Raw genomic sequence first — 18,794 nt, 5'->3', positions numbered from 1 at the left:
CAGGGATTCCAGAAATACAAAGTCTGACCATTGACTAGGTCAGTGTTGACTGCACTGACCAGCAGTGGTTCTCCAGAGTTTCTTTATCATCATTTTTATTAAATTTTCCATTTTAACAATCCAATCATATCAAATATTCCATATTATACATATACATGTCAAATAATCCAAATATTCTGGCAAATTATAATTTTTTGGGTGGACTCCCCATGCTTCGGAACTTCAGAGGGCTCTAATCAACATCATAATCCTACTGCATTTCAAATCTTCTGATAATTCTTATTTCTCTTCTGTTGTTGTCCTTAGGTTCTCCAGGGTTTCAGGCAGGGGACATTCCCAGCCTTTTCGGGAGATGCCACTGAGCCGCAGCCCCTTCCCTGCTAGTGCTCCAATTGGCCCCCCAAGTGCCATCTAAAAGCAAAGTAGCAGGAGAGGTTCTCTCTGGCCCTGTAGGAATCTGGAAGAAGACTGTTGTTCAGCAGCACAACACATACATGCTTTGCACGCAAAAGGTCCCAGGTTCAAGACCCAGCATCTCTAATTAAATCTAATTAAAGGACCAGGTTGCCAGAGACTTCTGCCCAAGACCATCCCAATCGAAACAGACAGTCCTGGGCTGAATGGATGAGATGCCAAAACCAAATACAAAGGATCTTCCTGTGCTCTGGGTAGTGGCACCACAACTGCGTTTTAAAAACTAAGAATCATCCATTTTTGTTTTTTTAAGAGTCACTGAGCTTGTCTCTTTGCTTCAATTTAAAGCAGTAATTTGCCACTGTTTTGGGGGCTCTTCTCTGGTGCTCCAGAACCAGGAAGCTCAGACGAAGCATCTGCTCCCTCGCCCTTGGTTGCCGTCTGTTTGCGTCTGCAGAACACGGCTGGCTGTAAATAATTGATTGTAAGCAATAGTTTGGAATTTAATTACATGGTTTTATAATGGTAGACTGACTAACTTGGGGGTTTTCTTGGTTGCAATTAGCAGCCGCTTCGTCACCGTTCTACTAATTCGTCGATTTAAAGAGCTGACAGTTATTGGTGCAACAGTTACCCAAAGAGGCGTAATTATCGTAGATCTGGGGGCGGGGGGGGTGAGAGAAGTGGGTGGGCTCTTCCCCAGCTTACGAAGTGAAGAGGATCTGAACAGCTTCCCTTTCCGCCCACTTCCAAATCTTCCAGGAAGGCGCGAATCAGTGCAGATCCAGTCAAGGCAAAGAGGAGCTCCCGAGGTGAGAATTCCTGGGAGTGGGTGGGTTAGGAAACCCACATTAATAGGGCAGATGAACCAAACCCTTCCTGAATATGCACACACAGGGCAACTCTTGGGAACAATTTCAGGGGCTCTCTCCTGAATGCGAACACATCAGCAGGGCATATCGACACAGGAGGCCGCCCCTGCGGGGGTCTTTCCTCTGCATTCGGAACCCCACAGGGCCGAAGCTGAGCCAGCATGGGGGCAATTGATTAAATGTTTGGGGTTTGATGCAGGAAACCCACTTGAAAACCACTCATTTTTGCAGAAGAAGGAAGAGAGAGGGTGGGCCCCAGCAGGATAGGATTACTACTACTGAGCAACATCTCACATTGAGCTGGACCAATTCAGCCTTGCGAAGGCCATAGAGACCAGGTCCTCCAACAAAAGGATTTGGCTCTGTGGCAGAGTGTTTGCTCTGACCACAGAAGGTCTCAGGTTCAATCCCAAGCATCTCCCAGTGATGGGAAAGATTTCTTCCTGCTCAAGCCCTGGCTAGCTAGGAATAGATAATGGTGAATACATGTGGGCTGTTGATCAGTGTTAGAAACTCAGATATATATAAGCTAGGCACCAAATGTCTCCTTAAACCAGGGTTACACAGTCACCAAAACGGAATGCCTAGTTGCGATTTGGGGGCCGGATGGCTCAAGAGTCGTATTTTTTCAATACGACTTTTTGGTTCCTGAAATTCGTTCTGATTGTGCAGATAAAATATAGTGGAAAGAATTCTACAGGATGTGTTGCTAATATGTGAAAACAGGCAAGACCTCCAGATGGTGGAGACACCTGGCACTATCCTGGTACCTGGGCATCTTCTCTTGGTCGCAAGTGGCCGACAGCCAGGTGCAAAATGCGCCTGGTGCATTTTGAACGCTGCTGGGAGTAGATAGTGGCAAGGTGGGTGGGCTGTTCATCCATAGATCAGGGAGTTTCCAGGGTTCAGCAGTGGAAAGAGGTTTCTCTGAAGGTCCAAAAGGAGGAACCATGGTTCAGTCGTACCTCGGAAGTAGAACACCTTGGGAGTAGAACGTTTTGGCTCCCGAACGCCGCAAACCCGGAGGTGAGTGTTCCGGTTTGCGAACTTTCTTTGGAACCCAATGTCCAACGCGGGTTCCGATTGGCTGCAGGCGCTTCCTACAGCCAATCGGAATCCGTGCCTTGGTTTCTGAACGTTTTGGAAGCCGAACGGACTTTGGGAACGGATTCAGTTTGACTTCTGCGGTACGACTGTACGCACTGTACAGTTGGGGCGTAAATCTTCACGGAATTCAACGCCACGCGATATAGTGACAAGTCTGATCGTTTCTTTCTTTTAAAGGAGCGGGCCAACCCCTGGAAAGAGGATGCACCAACCCAGGAAAATTAGGCATGCTATCTAAACAGAATGCTTAGAGGGAGCTCTGAGTACAAGGTACAGAGGGCAAATAAGGAGGGAAGATGGCTGCCCTCACACCCTGCTTTGGTTGACAGCATCTGCTAGGCCACTGCTGGACTAGACAGACGTGACTGAGGAGGCCTCTCCTTGCATCCTTGTGAAACAAAGGCATTCCTCTGGAAGACAAACCAGAGCAAGTCAAAGCATCCCACAGCTCAACTAGGGCAGCATTTGACAACCTGGTGCCCACCAGGCATCTTAAGACTACAACACCCATCAGCCCAGCCAGGTGCCATGATGGACCTGTAAGACTTTCTAGGGCTAACTAGCCACAATGGCTATGTTCTGCCCTCCACGGTTGGAAGTGTCCTTACCTGTTAAGCAAAAGAGTTTTTGTTTAAAGTCTATTGTAGCATTAAGAAGAGAGGCACTGTGCACCTGCGGATGAGAGAAACAGGTGGGAGCCATTTACAAAATCTGCAGCTGAGGTGCTCGTGGCTACACCCCAAACATGCACGCACACACTCTCCATCCTCTGCTTGCCGCCATCTGTAGCCATCAGGCAGGAGTGGTGAGCGGCGCTCCCAAGCAGGATTTTCTCTGGCTTAAAGGAAATGAGCATGCCTAGCTGGGTTTGCACAATAGGGTCATCTTCGTCTCCTGTCCATCACTATGCAACCTCCCCCACCCCTGTGGAGAACCGTGCAACACCAGGCTGGCCCCCCTTGCCACTAACCACAGGGGCAAAGATGCTGTTAGAGCAGTAGCAGGGCGGTTTGGGGGGGGGGAGTGGAGAGAGAGAAAACAGTGATGGGGAAGAGAAGGAGAAAGTCTGAAGACTCCCAGGCCTCTGTAGTTAAGGCGAAAGCAAACTGCTCCCCTATGTCTCTCTCTCTTCCCAGCACAACACATTCACAAACCACAACAAAGCTATTCCAAAAGCACAGGCCAGCTCTTCTCTCTTCCTTAGGATGACACCACATGTTTTTAAGTGTATAAATATCTCTCCATATAAATGTCTCACCTTTTTCTTGCCCCTACAATTGTGCATCAAAGCACAACTCTGTTCATGTATAACTCGCAACATGGGAGCCATTAGAGAGAAAGGTGTCAATTTTCCATTAGAAACTAAATTAATTAGACCAGAAACTGCTTGCCAGGAGGGTCTGGACTGTTTTCACAGAGTAATAACCCACCCTGTAGGATTCCCTCAGTTATATTTTATCTGCACAATCGGAATGAATTTCAGGAACCAAATTGCTTTTTCTGTGCAGCCTGAGCAGGACCAGTCGCCGTTAAGAAAAAGAGGTTGGAATTGGCCAATATACATGTGGATTGTCCCTGGTTTAAGTGACGTGTCTTCTTAAAGCTTTCTCAAAGCTTAACCTAGCTCAAGGTACAGTGGTACCTCAGGTTACAAATGCTTCATGTTACAAACGTTTCAGGTTACAGACTCCGCTAACCCAGAAATAGTACCTCGGGTTAAGAACTTTGCTTCAGGATGAGAACAGAAATCTTACTCTGGCGGTGCGGCGGCAGCAGGAGGCCCCATTAGCTAAAGTGGTGCTTCAGGTTAAGAACAGTTTCAGGTTAAGAACGGACCTCCGGAACAAATTAAGTTCTTAACCAGAGGTACCACTGTAGTCATCTGAACTAGCCAGACGTGTAACTGAGAACCAATCACAGTCAGTCCATCGTTTGAAAAACAAGACTTTAGAGGCGTCTTGCCCCTGAAATGGCAACTAGACATTCCATTTTAGCGGCTGTAACCTTGGTTTAATGAGGCATTTGTTGCCTAACATATTCTAACACTGGCCATGTGCCACTGGTGGGCAGGCCAAAAGACAAAATTGGGCACAGCCAGAGCAAGAGGTACCAGTAAGTACAGAAACTTTGTACAGAAAGTTACATACCAGCCACACAAAAGGCAGTTTTCCCATACATCCCCAACCCACTCATCTCTCTGTCCTCCATCCAGTCAAGAAACACATCACAGCAGAAAGATGCATTAAAAGCAAAGCAAGAACTCCTGGACAAGAGTGCAGAGCAGGGCTGGTGAGCGGGGTACGGCCTGGAGAAAGTCCTGGGGGCCATATACTGATTCTTGGGAGGCTGCATTTGCCCCCTGGACAGGTGGTTCCCCACCCTGAGTCCCACAGGTACACCAAAGGGGAGGTAGTGGCCACAATTTTATAATTACAGCCAGTTCTAGAAGGGCAGCCTTGCTGCAGCAGGGGGAGAAAAATAGTATTCTGCTTTTATGGAGACCAAGTTGGTTCCAGTATTTTTCTGCCGCAATAAAAACTGCCTGTCTTTTAAAACGGTTCCGCAAGACTCTTGTTTTGCGATTAAAACGGCGAATCATACAGATTAGCGAGCTGGCGTCATGGGACTGAAAATTTCCTACTACTTTTGTTTCTCTGTAACAACGCATTGCAAAAACATCAGGCAGGCATGGCAAAGTTTTTAGGTTTGCTTACTAAATGTGAAATGAAATAAACACGCTAAGCTGGATAGCTCTCGGGAAGGCACTGGACATTACAGTTAAAAGTTTTCCAAAAACACACACATCACAGCAGCCCAGCGATAAAAGCTAGTACCTTACATTCACAAATGTCAAGTCCTGGAATTCCTCCTCTTTCCCTAACGCAGGCGGAATTCCATACTCCCCAACGACCATTATCTCCATTTCCAAGAGAAAAACACAAGAGCCGTTTTTTGCCAGTGCAGCAGCAGCAGCAGTGAAGGGGGATCAGTTGCCCCCCTCCCCTGCCTCACGGTCATTTGCAGGCCGATCACCACAACAGGACGCACCATCTGCAGCTCTGAGGTCTCCCACACAGAGCCAGCCCCCTCCCCCCCCCAAACCACCCTCATTCCAACAGGCCGTCCTAGCAAATGAAAACACTTGACTGAGGGGCTGCCGGCAGCCACCTCATTATCTCCAGATCAAAAACCCCACACAAAACCCTTAAAATGGGAGGCCTGAAATGTGGCATGGCAGGCTCCCTGCTAGACAACAGAGATTGCATTCACACCGATATCATCACCCTAAAATGCCTGCCACGGAAACCAATGCGGGAAAACAGCACATCTGCGAACCAAAGGGCCATTTCTCCCACAAGAGGTGGTTGCCTGACTTCATGACTGAAGGGGACCAGCTCACATGATGGAACGTTCTTTCCCGCAATAAAATTAAAATTCCAACACCCTTTTTGTGTGGTTTTTTTTAAAAAATGTAACATTGACCACAGGAAACTAGCAGATCAAGAAGAAAGGTTATTGCTTAGCTCAGGCATCCCCAAACTTGGGCCCTCCAGATGTTTTGGCCTACAACTCCCATGATCCCTAGCTAACAGGACCAGTGGTCAGGGATGATGGGAATTGTAGTCCAAAACATCTGGAGGGCCCAAGTTTGGGGGTGCCTGGCTTAGCTTTCTCCCCGACATCTTTCATGCAGGATTTTAAAAACAAACATGGGGAGGGAGGCATTCCATCGGGTGAGGCCTCAGCTTAGTGCTACAGCCCAGACAAAAGTCAGCCACCTCAATGAAAACAGGCCAAAGAGGCTGCTATTTCCTCATAAATTGCAGTGTTACACATAAATGTGCTGTGGTGCTCAGATCCTGCATTTGGGCTCCCCCCCAAAGCAGTGTTAGAAACTCGGATATATAAACTAGGTGCCAAATGGCTCCTTAAAACCAGGGTTACAATTGCCAAAACAGAATGTCTAGTTGCCATTTGGGGGCCAGATGGCTCAAAAGGTCGTATTTTTCGATACAGCTTTTTGGTTCCTGAAATTCATTCCGATTGTGAAGATAAACTATCACAGACAGAATTCTACAGGATGTGTTGTTGCTGTGTGAAAACAGGCAAGATCTAAAGCACACACCTGCAGAAGGTTGAGATGCCAGGCGCCGCCCAGGCATCTTCACTTGGTCGCAAGTGGCCAATAGCCAGGTGCAAAATGCACCTGCCGAATTTTGAACACTGCCCCAAAGACATCTGGCAGGCCACTGTGAGAAGAGGATGCTGGACTCAGTGGGCCGTTGGCTTGAGCCAAGAGCCAGGCCTTTTGACACACTCATGGCAACTCTTACCAATAAGCATGGAGTATACTAGAGAGCAAATATACTAAGCTGCTGGAGTAAGAGTGGCTGGCCCAGTAGGCATAGGTAGAGCCTGCTGGATCATGCCAATGGCCCTTCTAGTCCAGAATCCTCTTCTCAGAATGGACAACCAGATGCCCCAACAGGAAGCCCACAAGCAGGTGCCAAGAATGCTCTTTCCTGGGGCAATTCCCACCAGCTGGTATTCAGAAGTATAGTGATCATGGCTAGTAGCCATTGATAGCCTTCTCCATCATGAATTTGTCCAATACTCTTTTAAAGCTATCCAAGTCGGTGGCCATCATTGCCTCCTGGGGGAGGGAGTTCCATAGTTTTAACTATGCGCTGCGTGAAAAAGTATTTTATCTGTCTTGACGTTCACCTCCAACATTCAGCTCCATTCAATGTCCACGAATTCTAGTGTTACGAGAGGGGGAGGAAGACTTCTCTCTATCCGCTTTCTCCGTGCCATGCAAATTATATAAATTTCTACCATGTCGCCTTTTACCTGCCTTTCCCCCTAAACTATAAAGTCCCAAACGTTGCGCTCCATCCTCTTTGTAATTTTGTTCACACTTTTCTGCACTGTTTCCAACTCAACCATCTCCTTATTGAGGGGAGAAGATGCTGCCACTTCCCATGGCAGCAAGATTGGGGCTGGCAGGGGGCACCAGGAGGGCTGCCAGTGCCCCTGCACCACCCCGACCCTTGACCTCACCTCACCCCCCTGCCTCTTCCCAGTACGCACCAGCGGCGACACTCCTTCTCCAAGGCTGCTGCTGCTGCGGTGCCGCTCCTGCACAGAAGAGCTCAATGAGGTGCCCTCCAATTCTTGCTGAAACTCAACTCCCATGATGCCTTTGCCTGCGCTGGCAGGGGTTGATGGTGTGCAACGACATCTGGAGGGGAGCCATAGCAGGGTGCCAACCATGGGCAACATCTCTCATGAGCCTCAGCTACAAAGCACTGAAATGCCAGCTGCCTTGGGATTGGGGCTTTATCATGATTGGGCTTCAGTTTTGCCTCTGCAGCCCAGCTCTCCAAGAGACCACAGTCATTACAGTGGAACCTCGGTTTACGAACGCAATCCTTTCCACAGAGGCGTTCGTAAACGGAGGCATTCGCTCCCCGAAGGCATGCTTCTGCGCGTGCACGAAGTGCCGATTCTGCGCATCCGACGCCGCGGAACCCGGATGTAAACACTTCTGGGTCCGTGGTGTTCGTAAACGGAGGTAGGTGTAAACCGAGGTTCCACTGTGTTCATCTAGATCAGGTATGTCCAACAGGTTGATCATGATCTACTGGTAGATCACTAGCTCCCCCCAAAGAAGCTCAACAAGATTGGCTCCCCTAAAAAAAAGCTCAACAACTTTGACCTGAACCCCCCAAAAGGGGGTAGATAACTGCCTTTAACTCTGTGAGTAGATCACAGTCTCTTGGGAGTTGGCCACCCCTGATCTAGATACAGTAGTGGAGAAGAGCCATAGATTGGTAGCAGTACATCTGCCTTGCATGCAGAAGGTCCAAGGCTCAATCCCCAACAGGGTGGATTCCTGTAGCATTCAGAATTCCAGGATTCTGATCAGCAGCATGTAGAATAATCAAAGTTCCATGCCCTATAAGCAAGCAAAGCCACCCTCCCCCCACTATGCACTTCCAGGGCTGGGAAACAGGGATTTCAGGCAAAGTGGAGACCTCACCCACATCTCTCCCTGCTTAAAGACACCACTCCAGAAAGCAGGGGGCAGAGAAGCTGAAGCTCCCCCAATCGCCACCTAAATTAAAAAATCCAGATGGGTTTCTAGCGAGTCTTCTGCCTGAAGCTAAGTCACGGCTTAATTAAAAAACTCAAGAGAGCAGGATCCTGCACACTGACACACATCCTCAATGCAGGCACAGGTGCCAAGTCAGGCAAGAGCAGGATCAGCCCCAGAGCCAAATAAAAGAGTCCCAGCACAATCAGCCAGGGCTCCTTGATTAAGCAGTTCTCCCTGTGCACCTTCTCAGCAATTACGATGTTCACGCCTGAAGGGGGAACCAAATAAAAAGCTCCAATGTGCACTAGGGAGAGCATTTTTCCCATCGCAGAGAGAGCCAAGGCTGATCTTTGAATACAGAGAAGAAGAAAAAACCCAGAAGGGCAACAAGATGCAACCCAGGTGTGAGGATCCATTAGCAATTCAATATTTATCCGGGAGGAAAAAGAAAAGGAGATACATAAACACAAGTGATTTATGGTTCCATTCGCATGTAACACCAAGTCAAACCATGGCATAGGCCTTAGGGCAAACCCACAAGCTCCCAAAAAGGAGATTGCAAACTTTGCTCCTCCTCGGTTCCTGCAAGCTAAGCCATGGTTTGGACTTAGCATGTTATCCATAGCTGGGCTCATGGATTATCTTCTCCAGACAAACTTTGCAGCAGGATATGAAAAGGGGATGACAATCTCCTCCCTGGGAAGTTGCAGCGCCAGGGGTCACTAGTGCTCTCAGGTCCTGCTTGTGGGCTTCCCATCTGCTTGACCCAACAGCTGGGCTAGCATATTCTTAAAACACTCTACAGCAATAAGAGAAAGGTAAGGGGTGGAAAGGACGCGGGTGGCGCTGTGGGTTAAACCACAGAGCCTAGTGCTTGCCGATCAGAAGATCGGCGGTTCGAATCCCCGCAAGGGGGTGAGCTCCCGTTGCTCAGTCCCAGCTCCTGCCAACCTAGCAGTTCGAAAGCATGTCAATGTGCAAGTAGATAAATAGAATCATATGAGTTGGAAGAGGCCACAAGGGCCATCCAGTCCAACCCCCTGCCAAGCAGGAAATACCATCAAAGCATTCTTGACATATGCCTGTCAAGCCTCTGCTTAAAGACCTCCAAAGGAGGAGACTCCACCACACTCCTTGGTAGCAAATTCCACTGTCGAACAGCTCTTACTGTCAGGAAGTTCTTCCTAATGTTTAGGTGGAATCTTCTTTCTTGTAGTTTGAATCCATTGCTCCTCTCTGGAGCAGCAGAAAAAACCTTTCTCCCTCCTCTATATGACATCCTTTTATATATTTGAACATGGCTATCATATCACCCCTTAACCTTAGGTACTGCTCCAGCGGGAAGGTAAACGGTGTTTCCGTGTGCTGCTCTGGTTCGCCAGAAGCGGCTTTGTCATGCTGGCCACATGACATCCCTCGGCCAATAACGCGAGATGAGTGCCGCAACCCGAGTCGGTCACGACTGGACCTAATGGTCAGGGGTACCTTTACCTTTAAGGGGTGGAAAACCGAGACAGTTGTCCTGTTGTAAGACCACCATGCAGGAAGCGTACACAAACAGGCCACTTTCCTATTGCACACCATTCCCAGATGAAGCAAAAACTGACCACAGCAGGAGAGCACCATTTTTATTTTGGCTCTACATTCGGTAAAGACACACACCTTGTCCTTGCTTGTGCGGCAGAGCATCCAGGAGAGCCTAGGTTTCCCCTTGGATGTGGTAAAAGGGTTTCTGCCTTATCCAGGGCGGGGAGGTTCTGGAATCCTTGGTAGGTCCACATTCACACTACAGTGGTACCTCTGGTTGTGGACATGATCCGTTCTGGTTCGCACCCCGAAAAGTCCGCAACCAGAGCAGTGCTTATGCACAAAGCGCGCAGAACGCTTCTGCGCATGCGGCAAAACCCGGAAGTAAACACTTCCAGGTTTGCCGCGTTCGCAAGCTGAAAAGACGCAGCCTGAAGTGGACGCAACATGAGGTATGACTGTATATATTTAAAGCACAATGATACCAAAGAAGAGCAGTTATATGTTTGCCATGTACGTGATATGGGGGTCATAACTACATAACCTCCTAAGTCGCAGAGTAGCTGCTGGAATGAGACAGTGTGTGGCTGGAGAAACTGGTCTGCTAACAGGAGGAGATTCTTGTTACAGGTAGGTAGCCGTGTTGGTCTGACGTAGTCGAAAATATAAAATAAAATAAAATAAAAAAATCCTTCCAGTAGCACCTTAGAGACCAACTAAGTTTGTCATAGGTATGAGCTTTCGTGTGCATGCACACTTCTTCAGATACACAGCTTTGTTTAGACATCAAACCATGCAAAACAGACCTTTGACTCCCCATCCCTTACTCAACATGGTGGAAATGGAGCAAGGAAAGATGAAGGGACGTCGTTTACGTATGGCCCATAGTGTGCATCAATGGTTCCAATGATGGGGGGAGGAAAGATATGAATCTGTATAGATCAAGAAGCTTAATGAAGTTGTAGCCTGTGAGAAATATGTGCTACCATCACTAGAGGACTGTCTCCCAAAAGTGACAGGAACCAAAATATTTGGATGCCTCAAGCAGTTTCTGGCAAGCACCAAATACCAGAGTTGTACACCAACGCCATCTATCACACTCTTCAACGCTTGCCATTTGGAATTGCAACAGCTTCTGAGATGTTTCAAAGGAAGATGACAGAACTCGTCCAAGGCATAAAAGGAGGTCTTCATGGATGACATCAATCAGGTACATTATTGGAAGACAGATTGGGGACACAGGGGACAGTCTTGACTTAAGATCCATGAATCTGGACTCAAGGTAGACAAGGAGAAATGAGTTTTTCACGGAGGCAAAGTTCTTGCAACAATTAAGACATGCCAGGCGAAGACAAATGCTATCAGAGGCTCAAAAGCAGAACTACCGCGCTTTTTTGGAACTGTGAATTATCTTGCTTGATTGTGCAAGACAACCCCGCAGAAGCACATCCTCTAAACCTATTACTGAAATCCATCACATCTTCGAGATCAGATTAGCAGGCTGCCTTTACAAAGATAAAGGACATGATCTCCACTGCCCCACGTTTGCAGGGCCGTCTTGAGCAGATCGCGCACCCTGGTGCTGAGGGGCGGAGATCGCCCCGCCCCCGCAGGGCGCAATTGGTTTCCGCGCGGCTTCGCTGCGCGGCGCCCTCCTTGCCAGGCCGGCGCCCAGCATACCAGCCCCCCGCCATGGTGCACTGCGCCACCGGGGTTCTATGTAGAGCCGGCCCTGGGCACTTGTGCAAACAACCGAAAGCTAGGTAGAATACATTATTCAGAATGGATGCTAGCAACATTCTACTCCAGAACTCTTTCCAAAGCAGAGAAACATTACAAAACAAAAACTGAAGTGCCTAGCTAGCATTTTAACACTGAAACCCTTTTGCAGATGCTCATTCCAGGCTCCTCACAGACCATAAACCCTTGGTGACCTTGATTAAAAGGAAAATAATTAGACCATGACGACACCAATGTCTTCTCGCAAGAATGATAAGATTCAACCCAGTAGCTGAATACATCACAGAAAGAAAAGTTGGCCATATCATAGCCAACACCTGCCAAAAAAAACGTCAAAACACAAGCGGAGAGTTACAAGTTAGAGAAGATTGCTAAGGTACTACGTTCTTCCAGAACCCTTCTCTAGCAGCATCAGTTTCAGTGAATCCAAACAGCTACTTATGGAAATCCACAACCTTTTAATATATTTCAGATCAGGAGGGCCTAAATATCCTGGTAATGCTTCAGAGATGACTGTTAAGTACAGTACTTTGTTGAGAAAGGGCCACCAAGTGAATTAGAAAGTCTAACAAGGGAATAAAGTCTAATAATGCATGAGAAATAATAAAATCTTATCCTGTGGCTATTACAGAATAAACACATCGACATCATGAAAGGAACCTTTTGTCTCTACACCCTGATTTTAGATAGACCTTGGGAAAGGTCCACAGCTGATCTAGGTGAACTGGGAGGTTGAAACTATTTGGTTTGTGGGGGGGGGCACTATCCCAGGTACAGCGAGATACTCTCCTTGTCTGACGTTGCTCTGACATTGTTGCACAACTGAAGAACACCCCAGTTCGCTTTTGGCCTACCAGGTGAGCTCATGACCAACAGCGCAAAGCATTTTACAGCAGCAGAATTCCAGGCATGCTGGATATACTGTATTACCATATATTTTGCCATATTACCATCCGCCCTCGCTACCTTCAAGGAAATGGAGAAGCAGAGAGAATTGGCACACAGGACAGGAAACTTGAACATGACCCAAACATTGCCCTTTTTAGCTACAGAACTTGGGCTTTGGATACACCACTGGATTTGGCTCAGATATATTGCAAACGGGAAGACAAATCAGAACATCCATTCCAACCTTGGGGAAAGTTGCTTCTTCGGTTTTCCATGCTAACAGAAGTTACAACCGTGTTTCTAGGGCCAGTTCAATTTGGTACAAGAACTATATATCAAAAAAGTTTATATCAAACTCTGTGAACGGGCCAAGGCTAGACTCCAGCTTCTACGCAATGGAGCACCCACAACATGTTCAAATTGAATGTGAAATACAAAAACTGGTGTTTTTCTCTATCCCTGAGAATGCAATTGGCCAAATGCAAGCTCACCTTTTCTGACTCTCAACCAAAGCCATCTTGCAAGGCTCCCAGCAATGATATTTTGCAGACAATCACTCTCTTGGGTCAACTTATTTGGAAGTGTTTAAGATTTAGTGATGAATGACTAACATCAATCCATGACCTGATGTTTCAACAATGCTGACTTATTTCATTATTGCTCCTTTAAAACAAAGAGATCAAGGTACTGTATGTGGATAGTGCCATTATTTAGTCTGGTCACTAGGTGGCCCTGAACTTAGTAGTACTGTACTGCATCTGGCTGCAATCAGGAGTTTCTCTATCATGGTCTACTCTAAAGGGAGACAAAGTTTTCATCAAGCATCCTGCCTCGAGAGGCCTCCAAGGCTCCCATGTTTATACTGTACAGTATATGCAAAAAGGGGAAGGACCTCCTGACCCACTGCCTATCTTTGGAACTCATTGCCCCAGGATGTTGCCACAAATAGCTATTTAAAGGAGTCTTAATAAATATATTGGGGGTGGCAGCAAGAAAACTGTGCCTCAGATAGTGATGTCCAGCTACCATAGCAAAACAACTGGCAATGGAGATCACCTTCGCACCCTGTTTGTGAAACTCCTGGAAGGCCAGCAAAACTGCAAACAAGCTGCTGTGCTAAACAGCACCCCCTCTCAAGTAGCTTTGGAAAAGGTGCTGGAACAGCCCATAATAGATTCCCCTACCTTCCCTTTTGGGTATTTACGCCTGTTTGGAGGAATAGAAGATGCCCCTGGCGAGGGCGTAACATCTTTCCATCCAACAGAAGGTGGCAATTCCTCCATTTTGGGGGTCTTTCTTGCAGCTACCCAATTTTCACACACACACACACAGGAGCTTTTCGAGGTCTAAATAAAACAGGCGTTCCACCATGGCTACAGTCTCCCAAGTCGATTTGTGCGCTCTATCCGGGTTCCCAGCCAGGCACACCTTTGGCTTCGGAGGCCACCGCCGCTCCAACGGCCACGGCCAGGCAACAAGCCAAAGAAGCCGCCTTGCATTCCCATGACGCCTTAGGAGGCAGGCACAGAAACAAGCCGGACTTGCGTTTCAGCTGCCCAGCCGATCACTCCGCCAGCTCTCTGGCGTTGGGTCTGTTACTGTTCCAGCTACCTAGCCAAACAGGGCACGTTTGCACAAACGATTTGCACCAAACACCCCTCCTTAGGCACAATGCTCTACAATATGAAGCCATTCCAAACTTGGCCCTAGTGGAGCAACGCCGGGCTCCCAACGTCCGTTCCCCCACGCCCATGTGTGCTTAAACTCTATCATTCAGATTAAAAAGCGTGGGGGGGGGAGATACAGGAAAACCAACAGCTCCCAGCTGTTTGGAACCCCTGCAAAATTTCACCTGACCAGCCCACGCAGAGGAGCAAAACCCGCCCCCCATTCCCCGGGCGCGCCACTTCCTCCAGTTTTAAAGATACGTGCTGGATGCAATTTAGTAGATTGGGGCGGGGGGGAGAGAAGTGGGGAAAATGCCAAATCAATCCTGCAACCACCATCCACGCCTTTTTCGCACCCGCCCGCCCCCCTCCAGCGCTGTACGAGACCCGTTTCCCTCCCCCACCCGCTCCTCCCCATTGCAAAGATTTCCCAGGCTTCCCACCACCACCCCACACCCCTTTTGCAAAGCGCTCGATTCTACCGTTTCCCCTGGACAGTTACCCAGGCAAATCCCAGGCTCTACAGAGGCCCATCGGAGCAGGAGGATTCAGCAGACCTACCAGGCGGCCCTCCCCGGAACCCCCCTCCAAGTGCCCCCTCCTCTCAAACGAGCTCCTCTTAAGTCCCCTCCCGCACATCCACAGCTGAAAGCCGGGGTGGGGGGACGCAGACACGGAACGGCCCCTTCCTTTGCCATCCTTGCAAACTCTGATTTCGAGGGGGTGGGGGTAGAGGAAACAAAAGGAAGACCCAGGCGCTCTTTCGATCCGAATTACCATTGCATCCAGCCAACAGCGGCCCCGATCCCGTTGCTCTCCGGCTTGCGTATGACAAAGGCGGACGTAGCAGCTTCCTTTCCTTCCCTGCTTCGGCGGCTTTTGTTCGTTCCCGGCCCTCTCCAGCCACCCAAACTGCCTGCAAAATTCCAATTTTCTCTCTCTCTCGGGCGGCTCCTTCCGTTTTCCATGCAATTACAAAAAAGGAAGAGGGGGAGGAAATCCAATTCGAAAATGTGTAAGATAAAAAGGGGGAGAGAGAGAGAGAGAGAGCACAAGGATTCAACAAGCCTGCGGTCCCTCGCCTTGGGAAAAGGCGAGAAGTCGTTGCAAACAGCCGCACCGCCCACACTGGCAGCTCCGGATCCTCTCCTCTCCGGCGTCTGCCGGCGTGTGAACAGAAGAGGATTCGAACCTGTGGACGCTCCGCGGCTGTTCCCAGGCCCGCGCGCGCCTCCCTCCGGCGCTTCCATTGTCTCCGCCGCGAAGTTCCCAGTGCCCCCCCTCCCTCCCGCCCCAATTAGTTTTATGGTTTACTGTTAAAGTGAAAGGAAGACAGAAAGCAGGGTGGGCGGGGGCTAAACTTCGCCTTCTCCAGGCTTTTGACCCTTTCCAAACGCTTTCAAAATAAAAATAAAAAATCGAGACAGAGACATGTCTAGGAAATAAAGTGGAGACGACTCAGGCAGGAGCCAAACTTAAAAAGCACCCAGGGAATTGCTCCTGTACCCTGTTTAATTTTACATAGGGCAGCTCCATATATATCCTTTTTTACAGAGGGACTGTTAGGTTCAAGTCTGGCTTCAAGGTAAATGACCATTGAAAGAGGAACAGGAGTCTTGAAATTAGGTATCAATAGTTGATAGCATTTGCTCAGCAGCCTGAGCAGGTGCCCCAGCTGCCTGGTGTCCTTCCAGTGAGCACTCAGGGCTGATTTCCTTCAGAATGGATAGGTTTGATCTTCTTGCAGTCCATGGGACTCTCAAGAGTCTCCTCCAGCACTATAATTCAAAAGCATCCATACTTTCGCGATCAGCCTTCTTTATGGTCCAGCTCTCACTTCCATACATCACTACTATGAAAATCATAGCTTTAACTATACGGACTTTTGTCGGCAAGGTGATGTCTCTGCTTTTTAAGATGCTTTTTAAGATTGCTTTTCTCTCAAGAAGCAGGCGCCTTTTAATTTCGTGACTGCTGTCACCATCTGCAGTGATCATGGAGCCCAGGAAAGTAAAACCTCTCCCTGCCTCCATTTCTTCCCCTTCTATTTGCCAGGAGGTGATGGGACTAGTGGCCATGATTTTAGTTTTTTTGATGTTGAGCTTCAGACCATATTTCGCACTCTCCTCTTTCACCCTCATTAAGAGGTTCTTTAATTCCTCCTCACTTTCTGCCATCAAAGTTGTGTCATCGGCATATCTGAGGTTGTTGATATTTCTTCCGGCAATCTTAATTCTGGCTTGGGGTTCATCCAGAAGCCCAGTAGAGAGATGTAATGATGGCCACCAACTTGGACTGGTTAAAAAGAGGATGGAAATATTCATGGAACAGAAGGCTATCAATGAGCAATTGACCGTAGGGTTGCCAGACTCAATAGAGGACAGGACTTCTGTGCCTTTAATTGCCCTGCTCTCTTTTGAGTCTGGAAACCTTAAAGAGAAACCAGCAGACCCTTTGTTTAATTTCCAAGCAAAGGGTCTGCGGGTTTCTCTAAGTTTTCTCTAAGACTCAAAAGAGAGCAGGGCAATTAAAGGCACAGAAGTCCTGTCCTCTATTGAGTCTGGCAACCCTAAGGACCACAATGGCAGTGATATGCCAACAGGGTTGTGTGAATACTGGAAGCCACTGGAGGGAGAGTGGTCTTGTGCTCAAATCCTGCATGTGGGTTTAGCGTTGGAGCATCTGGTTGGCCACTCTGAGAACAGGATGCTGGACCAGATGGGCCATGGGCCTGATCCGGCAAGCTGTTCATTGTGTTCTTTTGCAATGCTATTCTTATCAGAGAAAAACATTGAATTAATCAACAACAACCAGGTTCATTCATTTCAGTGGGTAGGACCCAGCTGAATCTCATCAACAGTAAACTTGATTTCCAAATGTGTATCTCTTTATATAAATCATCACATGCAACATTTATGCAGATCCGTGTCCTCTTTTCTGGCAATTTATAACTAGCTAACCTAGTTTTACAGTACCTGTTTTGTTTTTCCTGGGGGAGTAGAATGGGATTGAGAGGGGTAGAATCTGAAGGGGGCAGGCTTGGGAATCCAAAATTTTATTCTCAGAATCTCTCTCCCCACCCCTCTCTCTCTCACACAATTTTGCTTCTGAAAGGTGACACGAGGAGGAGGAGGAGGAGGAGGAGGAGGAGGAGGAGGAGGAGGAGGGTGAGCAGAAAGAGATTTAATTTTATTACCATTATTATTTTTAAAGCCTCTGAAATAATGTTTAGTACCTGATCACAATTCAGTCTAACAATGTGATCCAAAAAGGTCATTTGTGCAGAAGTAAATCCCACAGGGTTCAGTGTGACCTAACTGCCAAATACCATTACGTACAGCTATAGGAACACCTCTCCTGAATCAGAGTGGTAAAGGTAAAGGGACCCCTGACCATTAGGTCCAGTCGTGACCGACTCTGGGGTTGCGCACTCATCTCGCATTATTGGCCGAGGGAGCCGGCGTATAGCTTCCAGGTCATGTGGCCAGCATGACAAAGCCGCTTCTGGCAAACCAGAGCAGCACATGGAAACGCCATTTACCTTCCCGCCGTAGCGGTTCCTATTTATCTACTTGCATTTTGACGTGCTTTCGAACAGCTAGGTTGGCAGGAGCTGGGACCGAGCAACGGGAGCTCACCCCGTCACAGGGATTCGAACCGCCGACCTTCTGATCAGCAAGCCCTAGGCTCAGTGGTTTAACCCACAGCACCACCTGGGTCCCTTGAATCAGAGTGAGGGCCTGCCTAATCCAACATCCTGTTTCCCAGTGACCAACCAGATGCCTCTAGGAAGCCAACAGGTGGAGTGAGAATGCAATTGCCCTCCCCTGCTGTTTGCCTTTGACAAGGGGGTTCCACAGAAAGCACCAGATTTAGGGTGGTGTGGCAGTTCCCCCTCCCCACACAAGATGCCAAATCAAGAAAGTGCAAAATTGAGAATACCCATAATCAAGAAGATCCATTTGGAGGCACCAAATTTTGGGCTTGCATGACGCACCATATTGCAAATGTCCGCCCCTGGGTCCTCATGGCTAATAGCCATGGGCTGCGCTGACCTCCAGGAATTTGATGGCTTTGAAAGCCAATCCTATGCACGGTTTCTCCAGGAGGAAGCCCTATTGAGCACAGTGGGATTTTCTTCTGGGTAAACATGCAGAGGATCACACTGCAAGCTAAAGCTAAACTATGTCAAGCCCGGCTGTGACTTACAGTTCAGCTGTGTGGCCAGGGCCTAGAAATGTTTACTCAGAAGTAAGTTAAACAGACCAACGTTTTATGGAGTTCTAGGAGTCCAGGAAGGCATATGGCATCTTTGATCCACCCACAACCTCCTGCATCAGCCACCAGGGCCAAGACTGCGTGATACAGCAGCAGCCGCCCAGCGAGGGCATTTGCGGTTCGAGGACCCGCCCCCGGCAAGAAATAAAGACAGACACAGTGACACATGGTATTGGAGTTAATGGGTAGAATAAGGTCACA

General features: G+C 48.3%; 1 protein-coding gene across 3 annotated transcripts in view; it reads right to left on the bottom strand.

Moving 5' to 3' along the window:
• Positions 1-15,519, bottom strand: part of VANGL2 (VANGL planar cell polarity protein 2) — a 42,956-nt gene extending 27,437 nt beyond the window's left edge. Inside the window, exon 1 of one of the 3 annotated variants that reach the window (XM_035097787.2) lies at positions 15,093-15,519. The gene's annotated coding sequence lies outside the window, so the exon portion shown is untranslated. Of the gene's footprint in view, positions 1-5,232; positions 5,484-13,139; positions 13,385-15,092 lie in introns of those variants that run through there. The other 2 variants (XM_035097789.2, XM_035097788.2) reach the window with 2 other exon arrangements.
• Between the last annotated feature and the right edge of the window lie 3,275 nt (positions 15,520-18,794).

Source organism: Zootoca vivipara, chromosome 17 (genome assembly GCF_963506605.1).
Source record: "Zootoca vivipara chromosome 17, rZooViv1.1, whole genome shotgun sequence".
Lineage (NCBI taxonomy): Eukaryota > Metazoa > Chordata > Lepidosauria > Squamata > Lacertidae > Zootoca > Zootoca vivipara.
This window is presented reverse-complemented; position numbering and strand designations above follow the sequence as displayed.